The sequence below is a fragment of the Amblyomma maculatum genome, chromosome 11 (assembly GCF_055883805.1).
Source record: "Amblyomma maculatum isolate TAMU_Amacu chromosome 11, ASM5588380v1, whole genome shotgun sequence".
NCBI classification, from domain to species: domain Eukaryota; kingdom Metazoa; phylum Arthropoda; class Arachnida; order Ixodida; family Ixodidae; genus Amblyomma; species Amblyomma maculatum.
In genome coordinates, this window is record NC_139354.1 from 26,923,699 (window position 1) to 26,939,316 (window position 15,618).

The window sequence follows — 15,618 nt, forward strand, 5'->3', positions numbered from 1 at the left end:
TAGATAGATAGATAGATAGATAGATAGATAGATAGATAGATAGATAGATAGATAGATAGATAGATAGATAGATAGATAGATAGATAGATAGATAGATAGATAGATAGATAGATAGATAGATAGATAGATAGATAGATAGATAGATAGATAGATAGATAGATAGATAGATAGATAGATAGATAGATAGATAGATAGATAGATAGATAGATAGATAGATAGATAGATAGATAGATAGATAGATAGATAGATAGATAGATAGATAGATAGATAGATAGATAGATAGATAGTGTTTATTTGAGTGTGCCTCAAAAGCCAAGTGGCCTAAAGGAGCGCACACTAGGTCAGATACATCAGAACATTTAATAACATTTAAAACCAGGCGGCAGAAAGTTAGGTGGGCGGATGAGATTAAGAAGTTCGCAGGGGTCAAGTGGATGCAGCTAGCACAGAACCGGGTGAAGTGGAGAAATATGGGAGAGGCCTTCGCCCTGCAGTGGGTATAATCAGGCTGATGATGATGATGAAAACCAGGCATGACAACAACAATTAGGCAAATATGTCCGTGTCAATAAACGTTTTGTTATACAAGATTTGTATACGAGTCATTGGACAGTTGGCGTGCAAATCTGGATAAAATGTGTCAAAACATTTTGCAGCCTTTGCATGCGGCACACGAAAATTCAGTGACATCAGTAAGGTCTCACAGTTAATGAAACCGCGCACAATTTTTTGCAGAAACTGCATGTCACGTATGAGTCGCCTGTTGCCAAGAGTACACATTTTGAGGTCTGCCAAGAGAGAATCGTAGTCGTAGAAACGGCGGCGTCCAATATATCTGTCTAAAAGATGCGTATGAACTTACGCTGGACATTTTCAATTTTTGCGCAATAGGTGGCAGATAAGTTATTCCAGGCTACTGACGCGAACTCAAGACGCGGTCTCACAAGGGCACAGTATAGAGTGCGTAGACATTCGTGCCGTTGAAATTTGTTTGTTAGTCTAGAGATAAGACCGATATGTCTCAATGCGCGTAACACAATTGAATTTGCATGCAATCTAAAATCAAGCCTTGAATCAATAACAACACCAAGGTCTCGTACATGGGCCACACGAGAAATATGATCCGCCAAAAGTGTATAATCAAACACAACTGCGTCGCGTTTCCTAGTTAGAGACAAGACGGAAGTCTTCTTAATATTCAACTTTAAGCGATTCAACAAACACCATTTCTCGATGTTGTTAATGTCAGCTTGCAATTGGTGGCAGTCCTCAATATCTCCAATATTATATATATATATATATATATATATATATATATATATATATATATATATATATATATATATATATATATATATATATATATATATATATATATATATATATATAATTCTTGTAGAGGTACTGTGAGGAAGGTGTTAAGCTTCCAGATTCTGTACAGAGGAGCCGAACTTGTGTTCTTCGACTTTAAAAAGGTCAACCTGTCCGGCCGCATTACCTTCAAAAAAATGTGACCTTGATTAATTAAGTGTAGGTGTCGACCATTTGGTTGTTTAACAGGGTAACAATTTCCGTGGTGTCTACCCAAATCTGCATTGCGCTTTCCTTCCCTCGAAACCTCACTCAAAGAAAAAATATAAATAAATTAGCGGGTCTCTTAGATATCTCTTAAGAGGAGAATGGCGAAAGCCTACCCTTCCTATCCAATTATTTGCCTCCTATCATTAGCCTCTTGTCGGCATTCGTTGCAGTGCTACATATAATTTAATTGGTTTAGAAGAAAAGAAAGGCGCAGTATCTGTCACACTTTCTCTGGCAAGTGTTTGGACGGTACACCATCGCTCCTGTCGCGTGGCCTTCCTTGGCGCGCGTTCAAGTGTGGCGTTTGCAGATGGCAGGGATGCATCCCGCCTCGGCTAATCAGAACGCCGCAAAATCGGGACACACTTCGCCCACGACAGCATGAGCCATTAAAGGCTTTCGCCTCAATATAAGCCCAGCCACGGTAGCGCAGTATTAACCGTTAAGAAGCCCGACTACTGTGCCGGAATACCCGGGTTCGATCCCGACCATCGACGGCTGCGTTTCGATGGAGGCGAAACGATGAGACGTCCGTGTGCTGTGCGATGCCAGGGCACGTTGTAGTTGCGACTGTAGGAAGAAGGAAAAGAAAATCCATTTGCCTGCTTATGGATTTCTATACTCGCGGACAACTTTCTGTGGCAATGGAGCCAAAGCTAAGGTCCTTCAATGAGGTCTTGGTACTCCCCTGATGGGGTTGGGACAGGTAGGTCACCGCCGCTTGCGGCGGGGGCTAGCCTGCCACAGAATTTTTATCTGTTGTAGGCCGTCATTGCACCCGCCATCGTTTCGGTGGTGGACGACGGCTGTTGTTGATGATGATGATGACCTGAGACAAAATGGCACGTACCTACGGCGGGGGATTGGCCAGGGTGCATTGTAGATTGTGGCGCGCGTCTTTCTCTCCCTCTTCCTTTTCTTTCTTCTCTATTTTCTCTTCTTTCTGCACGAGGCAGCAGAGATGGCTCAGCTACAGAGCCAGTAGCAGGCCCGTGCATTTTCTTTTCCTTCTTCCTACAGCCACAACAACAACAACGTCGGATAACACGGCGGTGGACACGCGCCGCGCTTGGTCATGCTATTATAGTAAGCAGAAGACTGCTCACCAATGCGAGGCCAGGGAGAGACGAAGGGCGGCGGAAACTGCTGAAAAACGGGAACAACGACTTTCTAAACGCCGGACACAAGATGCAGCTCGTCGAACGCGTTCTAGCTCTAGGGAGTCTGAAATCAGTTTAATGAGTGCACTTAACGCTAGTGAGGGCTCGTATTTCCAGTGCTGAACGTTGGAATGAAACTAATCGGTTGCGACGCGCTCAAGAAACTTCAGAAGAACGAGAAAAGCGTCTCGAAAAGGAGCGCGTACATTGGACCAAGTTTGCTGTGGCTCAACTTGATTAATCCCGGGGAATTGCGAAAGCAATACCGCCTGGCTAAGCTTGGCTCAACTAGGCGTAGCTTGAATGTTTACCTGAACTGGTTGGTCTATGTATAAGCAGGACCGATTGCTTTCGCAATTCCCCGGGCTTACCAAGTTGAGCCACAGCCAACTTTTTTTATCTGTTGTAGGCCGTCATTGCACCCGCCACCGCTTCGGTGGTGGACGACGGCTATTGTTGCGGCGCGCGTCTTTCTCTCCCTCTTCCTTTTCTTTCTTCTCTATTTTCTCTTCTGTCTGCATGAGTCGAACGTTGGTCGAACCCGACCTCGGCGGCTGCGTTTCGATGGAGGCGAAACGAAGAGGCGTCCGTGTGCTGTGCGATTTCAGCGTTGTTGTTGCTGTGGCTGTAAGAAGAAGGAAAAGAAAATGCACGGGTTGCCACTGGCTCTGTAGCTGAGCCACCTCCGCTGCCTCGTGCTGACAAAAGAGAAAATAGAGAAGAAAGAAAAGGAAGAAGGAGACGCGCGCCGCAACAACAGCCGTCGTCCACCGCCAAAACAGCGGCGGGTGCAATGACGGCCTACAAAAGATAAAAATTCTGTGGCAGGATAGTTCCCGCCGCAAGCGGCGGTGACCTACCTGTCCCAGCCCAATCAGGGGAGTACAGCTCTCTCCTACGATGTCAGCGCGCGTTAAAGATCCCCAGGTGGTCGAAATTACTTCGTAGACTTCCACTACGGCTCCTCTTTCTCCCTTTCCACTTTCACTCCTACCTTCCTCCCTTCCCTTACGGCGCGGTTGAGATGTCCACAGAAAACAAACGAGACAGTTACCGCGCCTTTCCCTTCCTATAAATCAATCAGTTTTCCAGCAGCGGAGGTGGCTCAGCTACAGAGCCAGTAGCAGGCCCGTGCATTTTCTTTTCCTTCCTACCGCCACAACAACATTCTGCACCCCGTAGCTACGCTCCACGGATGGGGCTGGGACAGGTAGGTCACCGCCACTTGCGGCGGGGGCTTGCCTGTTACCGAATTTTTATCTGTTGTAGGCCGTCATTGGACCCGCCACCGCATCGGCGGTGGACGACGGCGTTGTTGCGGCACGCGTCTTTCTCTCCCTCTTCTTTTTCTTTGTTCCCTATTTTCTCTGGTGGCTAAGCTACAGAGCCAGTACCAGGCCCGTGCATTTTTTTCTTCCTTCTTACAGCCGCAACAACAACAGCTACGCTCCACGGTCGAGCGGCGGCGGTGGTTGGTCACGTGACTACTGACGTCATACCAGAGCGAGAGACGGGGGACCAAGTCGGGCCTTCAGCGCTCCGCAGCTACGCTCCACGGCCGGTAGACCACTTGCGAACGGCGGCAAGCAATTGACGTCATACAAGTTGCAAGAGCTTGCAGGCCTTGCTGCGGTTCATTGGGCTACAGCAAGAAGAATCTGTGAATGAATAATAAAGTTTGGACACGTCTAAAAAATATGCCTTTCATTTCGTGGGTACACAGGAGATTAGCAATGTGCACCACCACAGGCGAAACATTTTGCGTAGCCAAGCGGACATTGCTTTCGCAATTTCCAGGCTTAACTAAATCTAAGCCCCAGCTAATTTTTTTTCCTACTTCCTACAGTCGCAACGACAGCAGGCGTCGAGGTGGCGTTCGAAGCGCTCAGGCAAACGCCTTCGCCTCATCGCTCTTTAGTTGTCACAGAAATTTTTGCTACTTTCCTCCCACCTTCCTCTCTCCCCTTACGTCTCGTGTCGGGTGTTCACAGAATAATTGTGAAAGATACTGCGCCTTTCCTTTCCTGTAAGCCATTTTATTTAGCTGGTACATAGGTTGTGAATAAAAGCAACACATTTAGTTTATGAGAGTGCGTCAATTCCGAAAAAAATCGCATTAAGAGACTGTGCAAATAATGCAGCGAATTGGGCAGCATTCTTTTGAAGACGTGATTTTACAAAGGCCAATAAATTTTTTACAACGACTGAACCCAGCATCTAGTGGCTTGTTTTGAGTAATCTAATGTGCTGTTCGCTAAGTTTCACGTAGTGGAGGGTTTCATTCGCGATGGGATGCCAATCGTGTTGGTGCGTTCTTTTCTTTAACGGACTCACGGTGTTGCGGCGTCGGTGTTATTTTTATTAATCCGGCGTTTGTCGATGACGGTGGATGTGTTCCTTGAAGGCAGGAGGACTCGTTTCGTCAACGTTTATGCGCCAGTTACGCGCAGTTTGACGAGCGAGTACTTCCGTTCAGTCGCGCCACACTTCCTCGAAGATGTGCTCCTGGGCGACTTTAATTGTGTTCTCGGTACATCACACGACATCAGGGGGCCTGGGCAAGGTGCATCTAACTACTATGCTAAAGAGTTAGCGAAGCTCGTTCGGTCGCTGCGTCTCCAGAACACTTGGACAAACCTCCACGGAGACCAATTCGTGGCAACTCGCGTTCGGGACCAGAGCGCGAGCCGGCCTGACCGGGTGGCGTATTGCCAAACCATATCCCGTAGGCGCACTGGAGCAGGCGACACTTTCAGCGAGTTAAACGGCGATTGTAGCGGAAAGGTCTCCCTGAACGCAACCTAAAGGTAACATACACTCACTGTAAACGGCGATTGTTGCTGAAAGATGTCTGTGAACGTAATCTATAGGTAATATACACTCATTGAGCAGGAAATGATTATGGGCAAGGTAATTTTTGAGAATGGTGGCTTTTAAATGCGTTCTTATTCGTTTAGACGAATAAGAACTATTCACTATTTCTCGCCAGACGGCGCTGCTCACGTGCCAGAGCGTCGTCTGCTCGAGTGCTCCTACGGGATATGGTTGGCTAATATGTGACCGGGTGTGCATTCCCTCATCCCTGGCACCTAACCTACTAGAATGTGAGGTTATAGGTATTCGCAGAATCAGCGACCACTCGCCGGTACTGGTAGCATTAAGAGCAGCACCTGGCCGCTGTAACAACCCTCTGATGTGGCGGATAAACGTGTCGTTACTGCATGACGAATGGTGTCCGGCACAAATCCGCGCAGAACTCAGTTATGCAATTGCGTAAGTGCGTGTTTTGACCCCTGTAGTGTACGACAATTTGGAGGCGCAGTGTCGCGACATTCTTGTGCGTGTGGGGAAGGCAAGGCGGGTTCGTGTCACCACTGAACTTAACGAAATTCTCCGCCACATGCGCATCGTGCGGACCAGGGGCGAACTCACATCCGCTACGCGCGAATATATTGAAACGCTTCGCGTCAGATACCACCGCACGTTAGACAAAACTTCGCGAGCGTCACTCATCGCGGGAGCAACCATCTGCCGCTTGAGGACACCTCCTATCTTGGGCATGCGAGGGCACTTAGTCAACGTAGCGACCGTCGCACGTACGTGCAATCGGTCACTTGTGAAGACGGCTCAACGTCCTCTGCTCCCGCCCAGATTCATGTACTACATTGTCACATGCCTTGTCTAAGCCTAGACTAGACAAATAGCGTCTTTTATTATGTCATGGGAAGGTTGCCGCCTCACATCTTGCGCAGAGTTGAGAACGGAAGCCCAGCATCGTGGGCGGTAGGTGGTGATGACCTTCGACCTAAGCGTGGAGGCGGCTGAGAATAACGTCCTGCATTAGTTTTCCTAGACATAATGTTAAAGAGATGGGCTTGAGGCTTTCAAGAGCTAGCCATTTTCCCGTTTTAGGTATACAGTCGTACCTCGTTTATATGGACACTTTGGTTTCCGCACAAAAATATCCATAAAGCGAGTCGTCCGTAATAAAGAATCGGGTTGTTTTTTTTTCTAAAAAAAAAAAAAGAAAACGCTAAGGAAAAGTTCTGCTTTCGAGCATAACGTAGGCAGAGAAGTTGGCATTAGTCACCGTTATGTTTCAAATGCGATCCAATTGATGTTATTGTGATGCAGTTGTATATTGTTCTCGATGGCGTTTCAGTAATAAATTACTTGACTTCTACATTTCATTTCGCACAAATCCCTGCTATGTATCGACATTTAGTCAGCTTAAAGTTGCTGATGCCAACTTCCTACAAGGCGCAAGCTGCTGTCAGAGTTTTGTTCAAGTGCATTTATGCAATATAAAAAATCGTATCGTGCTTCGACTGAGTGCACTTCGCTGTGTAAAATATGAAACCACGAACGAAAAGGGCAGTCAATCAGTCATTGTCACTACGTTCATGTTGTGCCTGTCAACAAAATTATGGAAGAGAAATTATATTCGAAGCAGTGTAACGATTTGGTTTTCATGACCGGCCAATTAACGCAACAAACATACATGACTTCTAACGGTATTTGTGCATTTTTTCCTTGTCCATTGTCCGGACAGCAAGTTTCCATATTAACGAGACGTAAAGGCACGGCAAAAGTTTGGTACCCAAAAAAAAAAAACTGTCCATAATTCGAGTCGTTCATATTAATGGGGCTCGTATTAACGAGGCACGACTGTATTACCTTCGTATGCTTCCACGCGGTGGGGATTCTTTTAGGAGAGCTGTAGATGCTGCGATGTATATACTCCGTGAATTTTTCGCAGTGATTTTTTTGTAACATCGCTCCAGGGGTGAATTTTGGTCGAAATTCCGTTGCGAGTTTCTATGCTTCGGTCTCCGTGATTTTGAATCACGTTCGGGGTTCGCATACCACGCGTTCGTCGAAAGGGTGGCTAGAGGTAGAGAGCTGAGATATAATGTTTGTGATTTGACTGGTAATATATACTCTCAAAGGGTGGAAACTCGTTCTTCGAGATGTTTGATTAAGGTTGGCGCTGTTTGGTCACGGAAGGTGCCGAATTTGTGTCTATCAGTCAGGAGAGTTCTATTATATTTCCTTCGGTATAACCTTGAGGTACTGGTATATAGTAGATGTGAGGAAGTGATACTGCTCGCGTTTTTCCCTGTGTTCCCATTTCTCTACATCTATAGGTGTCAGCAGAAAGCGCGAGGTCTGAGGTTATATTAGCTGTTACCTAGTAGAATTTAATATTCGGGTCAGTAAGGAGAATGCTGATCCGCTATTGTGAATGTAGCCATAAGTCCCTGCCTTTGAGGCTGTCCTTGTGATAGGCTATGTGGGGTACGCTAAAGTCTACCGTAATTAGGCCGTGGTGCAAAAAAAAAGATCGCCACCTGCTTCATACATTATAATGTAATTACTTAACATTATAATGTAATTTATTATACGCACAACTCCAAGGTTCTAGTCAGGATTAGATCCCAATATCATTGGGTTGCTAACCAGACAAGCTGCCGATTATGCCGCGTAGTCACATTGATGGCTGACCTACGACCGGGGTCGATGTGTATTTGATGCTAACCAAGTTGGTGCTTAGCAATTTAGCAGTCTAGACAAAATACAGTACAGTGAACGTGCGCGAAGAGAAGCTTCTGTAACGAGCCGTTCAATGGGTTTAGACATCAAAAGTTGAGGCTATAGAAAACCTGCTGTGAACTTATTGGGTAATGACATAGCCAAGTGTTCGACAAAACAAACATTTGATTTTTTATTAGCTTGCCAGAGTGATAACTGAAGATGTGATGCTGCATAATGAAATCCTCTATCTTTATGCATGCCGTTGCCCAACTCGCCGCTTCGGTGGATTGATGTCTGCATGGCGTCATAGTTTCAATGACAACTGTGACGCGAGCGAGCCAAGGACGTGTGCCGTTGCTCTACGGTATACGCGCTTTTTAGTTACGGCATATTAGGACATTTCGATATATCCAGGGCTTCCTCATTATATTCGGTTTATAGTGAAATCGTTTTGGTGCACTGAAATTCGGTTCAATGCCGCAGTTTAGACTTCCGCATTAAAGACTCGATTTTAAATCGTTTTGGTGCACTGAAATTCGGTTCAATGCCGCAGTTTAGACTTCCGCATTAAAGAGTCGATTTCAAATCGTTTTGGTGCGCTGAAATTCGGTTCAATGCCGCAGTTTAGACATCCGCATTAAAGAGTCGATTTCAAATCGTTTTGGTGCACTGAAATTTGGTTCAATGCCGCCGTTTAGACTTCCGCATTAAAGAGTCGATTTCAAATCGTTTTGATGCACTGAAATTCGGTTCAATGCCGCAGTTTAGACTTCCGCATTAAAGAGTCGATTTCAAATCGTTTTGGTGCACTGAAATTCGGTTCAATGCCGCAATTTAGACTTCCGCATTAAAGAGTCGATTTCAAATCGTTTTGGTGCACTGAAATTCGGTTCAATGCCGCAGTTTAGACTTCCGCATTAAAGAGTCGATTTCAAATCGTTTTGGTGCACTGAAATTCGGTTCAATGCCGCAGTTTAGACTTCCGCAATAAAGAGTCGATTTCAAATAGTCTTGGTGCACTGAAATTCGGTTCAATGCCGCAGTTCAGACTTCCGCATTAAAGAGTCGATTTCAAATCGTTTTGGTGCACTGAAATTCGGTTCAATGCCGCAGTTTAGACTTCCGCATTAAAGAGTCGATTTCAAATCGTTTTGGTGCACTGAAATTCGGTTCAATGCCGCAGTTTAGACTTCCGCATTAAAGAGTCGATTTCAAATTGTTTTGGTGCACTGAAATTCGGTTCAATGCCGCAGTTTAGACTTCCGCATTAAAGAGTCGATTTCAAATCGTTTTGGTGCACTGAAATTCGGTTCAATGCCGCAGTTTAGACTTCCGCATTAAAGAGTCGATTTCAAATCGTTTTGGTGCACTGAAATTCGGTTCAATGCCGCAGTTTAGACTTCCGCATTAAAGAGTCGATTTCAAATCGTTTTGGTGCACTGAAATTCGGTTCAATGCCGCAGTTTAGACTTCCGCATTAAAGAGTCGATTTCAAATCGTTTTGGTGCACTGAAATTCGGTTCAATGCCGCAGTTTAGACTTCCGCATTAAAGAGTCGATTTCAAATCGTTTTGGTGCACTGAAATTCGGTTCAATGCCGCAGTTTAGACTTCCGCATTAAAGAGTCGATTTCAAATCGTTTTGGTGCACTGAAATTCGGTTCAATGCCGCAGTTTAGACTTCCGCATTAAAGAGTCGATTTCAAATCGTTTTGGTGCACTGAAATTCGGTTCAATGCCGCAGTTTAGACTTCCGCATTAAAGAGTCGATTTCAAATCGTTTTGGTGCACTGAAATTCGGTTCAATGCCGCAGTTTAGACTTCCGCAATAAAGAGTCGATTTCAAATAGTTTTGGTGCACTGAAATTCGGTTCAATGCCGCAGTTTAGACTTCCGCATTAAAGAGTCGATTGCGAATCGTTTTGGTGCACTGAAATTCGGTTCAATGCCGCAATTTAGACTTCCGCATTAAAGAGTCGATTTCAAATCGTTTTGGTGCACTGAAATTCGGTTCAATGCCGCAGTTTAGACTTCCGCATTAAAGAGTCGATTTCAAATCGTTTTGGTGCACTGAAATTCGGTTCAATGCCGCAGTTTAGACTTCCGCAATAAAGAGTCGATTTCAAATAGTCTTGGTGCACTGAAATTCGGTTCAATGCCGCAGTTTAGACTTCCGCATTAAAGAGTCGATTTCAAATCGTTTTGGTGCACTGAAATTCGGTTCAATGCCGCAGTTTAGACTTCCGCATTAAAGAGTCGATTTCAAATCGTTTTGGTGCACTGAAATTCGGTTCAATGCCGCAGTTTAGACTTTCGCATTAAAGAGTCGATTTCAAATCGTTTTGGTGCACTGAAATTCGGTTCAATGCCGCAGTTTAGACTTCCGCATTAAAGAGTCGATTTCAAATCGTTTTGGTGCACTGAAATTCGGTTCAATGCCGCAGTTTAGACTTTCGCATTAAAGAGTCGATTTCCTCATTGGGGTTAGATGAATACATGTCATGATCTGGTTAGAATCGGAGCTGCTGTAGTTCGCCGTACATATTTTCGGTGTTGCTTGTTTGCTTGTGCTCGATGCAGCAATGTGCGCGTCACAGATATTTTATCCCACGTGACCAACACAAGTTGTCGACCACCATACACAGTGGCGTCACTGTCCAACTCGGCGTCTGGGAACCGAAAATAAGAAACGTTTCAAGCAAAAAAAGCACAAGCCACAAATTTATTGCCTCCACGCCTTTAATCGCTTCCAGTTCTCGAATACGGTAACACAATTTGGCTCCCTTATACACAGGCTCCCTTATTAACAAAGACGAAGGAGCACAGCGAAAGGCAGTTAGATTTATATTTAACAAATATAGGATTACTGATTCGCCATCCCAATTGATTTAAAAAACCTCTATTCTTACTTTACAAAACCGCGCCAAACTTGCACGACTAAAATTACTCTACCAGTTATTACACAATGCATTAAACATAGATAGCTCGTTGTATATATATCCTTAGATGAATGCAGACCTTCCCGCCATAAGCACCCACAAACTCTCAAAGAATATCATTTCCGTACCGAGTGTTTTAGATATTCATTTTTTTCACGTGCAACTACGGAATGAAACGGTTTGGATCCACACATCACTAACAGCACATCATTGCCGAAATTTGTAACCCTTCTAGAAAAACTACTACACAATACGTAAACCATTTCGAACCAAATATAACAAGCCAATTACAATACTGTACATGAGAGCTATTGTATTACTACATTATTTACCTTGTATAACTGCATTATTACCTAGCAGATATGCTGTGTATGACATTGGTTTATCACCTGCTAACTGTTTTTCTTCTATATTCATGTATTTATAACCTTTGTTTCGCCATTATTGTAGTCTTTGTTCAGTTATATGCCCATCCTGTAAATATTTCAATGGGGATTGGCAGTATCTGAAATAAATAAATAAACAAATGCGGAGCTCAAGTCTCCACTTTAGTTTTTCTTTGCGATCTACGTTCTTTTGCACGAAGCAAATTAGACAGCTTAATTTTATATCCTTATTCCTCTCTGGCATTGGAGAAAGAAAGGCACGAAGATGGCTCCCTTTGTTGTTGGACACTTGATCTGTGCTATTATAAAAGTGGCGGAGGACACTGAAGACTACTTACGGCACTGTGAAAGCGAAGCCAGTGATTTATTTATATTCTACCTGCTATAATCCACTGTAATACAGTCGCAGCCCGCTGTAATTCACCAAAGTTCAACTTCATCCACCGCAAACCTAGACCAACCGCAATCCAATGAAATATAAAATAATTCACCCACTGAAGTGAATCGACAAGTAGTTGGCGAAGGTACGAACAAGCTTTATTAAAGGTTACCCTACTGAAAAACTAAAAGTTCTACCGAGCAATAACCTCACAAAATCTCACCAAATCGCATAGACTCTCATACGGTGGACATCATTATCATAAAATATTTCGCATAATTTATAATAATGTACAAGAAACTATGAGATCTAATACAATTATATGCGATTTGTATGTGATTTCTTATGCGAATTGAGTGAAATTGTGTGAGAAAACGTGAGGTTGTTGCCTCATAAATTTTCTCAGTAGGGTAGTAGTATTTTGTCTAGCCACGTCACCGCAGCTACTGCCGTTAACATGTGACTTGGCCGGTATCGCGGTAAGGTGCGCGCTTCACAACACCCACAATTTATTGATACCTTCTAGAAGCCACGATTAGTCTATCGCATTCTACTTTAAACCAACTAATCCAACGTAATTCCGCTACTAATATACGTGCCAGAATTCATTCATAATCCAACGCGATGCAACTCAATGAGTCTTAATCGACAGAAGTTCGTTTAAATACCACTTAATATAATGCAGTCTGTTTTAATTCACAATTCAGCTGGAATACTGTAATACAACATAATGTATAATTAATCTATTGTAATTCACCATAAGCCATCATTAATGGAAAAAAAATAATAATTTTTTTCATCATCAGCAGGGCAATAATCACTGCAGGGCGAATATCTCTGTTATATTCCCTCAATTAATCAACCCGGTCCTATGCTAGCTGTCTCCAGTTGATCCCTGCTGACTTCGCTTTCCATTCCTTGGAATCATTTTTTTTTTTTTTTTTTGCCATGCTCTATTCACACTACACGTCCTGTCCATGCTCGTTTCTTCTTCTTGATTTGCGCTCGAATGTCATTAACTCGACTTACTTTTCTGACCCATTCAGCCCTCTTCCTGCCTCTTAACGTTACACCTACCATTTCCCGTCTCATAAAGTTGTCCTCAACTTAAGAATAAACCCTTCTCGTTAGTCTCCATGTTTCAGGGTGAGATGCAACTGTTGCATACTTTCCTCTTGAGCGATACCGGCAAGCTGCTAGTCATAATCTGCGAGTACTTGCTAAATGAGCTCCATCCCAATCTTATTTCCTTGATATTTCCGTTTCATGGTCGGGATCTACTACTTCCGATGCTTCGCTACGTGTTTTAAACTGCTCTTCCTTCCCTTGGCCGTCAAACCCTACTATAGTTTTCTGGATGTTAATTTTAAGCCTACCTTAAATTACTGCTCGGTTTACAGGATTATAATTGGTTTACAGGAAGGAAAAGGCGCAGGTTTTTCTGCGGTCATTTGCACCGGGCAGAAAAAGGAAAAGAAGGAATGAGGAAGTGAACGCGGAAAGAGCAAAAGAGGTGCCGTTAGTGGAGGGCTACGGAGTAATTTTGACCACCTATAGATCTTTAACTAACGTGCATTGACATTGCCCTGTAGTGGTCATAAAAATATTTTAATGAAAATGATTTAAGAGGTTGTAGCGGCGGTTGGAGTCCTCAGTCCGGAACCCCATCGGCGTAGGTAATGTGGTATTCCCCTGATGGGGCTGGGACAGGTAGGTCACCGCCGCTTGCGACAGAAGTTTTATCTGTTGTAGGCCGTCATTGTACCCGCCACCGTTTCGGTGGTGGACGACGGCTGTTGTTGTGGCGCGCGTATTTCTCTCCCTCTTCCTTTTCTTTCTTCTTTATTTTCTCTTCTGTCTGCACGAGGCAGCGGAGGTGGCTCAGCTACAGAGCCAGTAGCAGGCCCGTGCATTTTCTTTTGTGGTTGTGGTTTGTGGGGTGTAACGTCCCAAAGCGACTCAAGCTAGGAGAGACGCCGTAGTGGAGGACTCCGGAAATTTCGACCACCTGGGGTTCTTTAACCTGCACTGAGATCGCACAGCACATTTTCTTTAGGTTGATTGACTGATTGATTGATTGATTGATTAATTAATTAATTCATTCATTCATTCATTCATTCATTCATTCATTCATTTATTTATAGGAAGGGAAAGGCGTGGTAACTGCCTCACTTGTTTTCTGTGGACACCTCAACCGCGCCGTAAGGGAAAGGAGGAAGATGGGAGTGAAAGTGGAAAGAGAGAAAGAGGAGCCGTAGTGGGGGGCTACGGAGTACCACCTGTGGATCTTTAACGTTCGCTGACATCGCACAGCACACGGACGCCTCTTCGTTTCGCCTCCATCGAAACGCAGTCGCCGGCGGTCGGCATCGCGCCGATGCAAGATTTTCACCATGAGACCAGAAAGGAAAGGTATACTGATTACTGATTGATTTATAGGAAGGGAAAGGCGCGGTAACTGTCTCACTTGTTATCTGTGGACACCGCAACCGCGCCTTCAGGGAAGGGAGGAAGATGGGAGTGAAAGTGGAAAGAGAGAAAGAGGAGCCGTATTGGAGGGCTACGGAGTACCACCTGGGGATCTTTAACGTTCGCTGACATCGCACAGCACACGGACGCCTCTTCGTTTCGCCTCCATCGAAACGCAGTCGCCGGCGGTCGGCATCGCGCCGATGCAAGTTTTTCGCCATGAGACCAAAAAGGAAAGGTATACTGATTACTAATTGATTTATAGGAAGGGAAAGGCGCGGTAACTGTCTCACTTATTTTCTGTGGACACCTCAACCGCGCCGTAAGGGAAGGGAGGGAGGTAGAAGTGAAAGTGGAAAGAGAGAAATAGAAGCCGTAGTGGAGGGCTGCGGAGTAATTTCGACCACCTGGGGATCTTTAACGTGCGCTGACATCGCAACAGCACACGGACGCCTCTCCGTTTCGCCTCCATCGAAATGCAGCCGCCGGCGGTCTGGATCCAATCCGGGTACTCCACGGCAATAGCGACCTCAAGCACCATTCGGTGTAACCGTGACTCCACCAGCGCGCCTGCTGCAAGCCGTTAGTGCATGCATTGCGCAAGCGTCAGAAAAACGTGCTAAAATTAGCCGGGCTTTAGATTACAATCTCAACGATGGCAGCCCAATTATTTTTGCGGCCAATGTGCAGCGTGCCCGTTCCGCACGCGCATAGCATGTATTCGAATCCCGGCACTGGCATTTGCAAAATTTTAGTTTTAAAATATTTAGCAGAGATTTAGCATGATTAAACAGTACAATCAGCAATTACTTCACAACATGGTACGCTTGAAAGAACTCTTTCGTAGCCAGATTTAACTAGCATCGGTACGACACGCTAAGCGCAGCATCACTGCCGCTGCCTCTTGGCTTGCTCTGAGTCCAGGCGCGTTAGGTCCATGTTTTCTTTCAATCCTACACCTTCCGAGGAGCGGGGGAGGCCTTGGCCTGCCGTGCATCGCAACAGTGGCTCGTGTACTCGCGTTAAGACTTGTGGAGAGGATATTAGCTGACGAATGGGTCCACAGGCGGACAGACCTCTGCCTTTTATTGCGAAGCAATACCACTTTAGCTACCACCTCAGCCCGTCAAAAGGCGCGGCGGTGGCAGCCACGCTTGACCTTTAGCGTGA

The 15,618-nt window shown here is 44.9% G+C and overlaps 1 protein-coding gene across 2 annotated transcripts in view; it reads right to left on the bottom strand.

The window, feature by feature from the left end:
• Window positions 1-12,116, bottom strand: part of LOC146173213 (ras guanyl-releasing protein 3-like) — a 91,203-nt gene extending 79,087 nt beyond the window's left edge. Inside the window, exon 1 of one of the 2 annotated variants that reach the window (XM_084584492.1) lies at window positions 12,092-12,116. The gene's annotated coding sequence lies outside the window, so the exon portion shown is untranslated. The other variant, XM_084584489.1, reaches the window with a different exon arrangement.
• Between the last annotated feature and the right edge of the window lie 3,502 nt (window positions 12,117-15,618).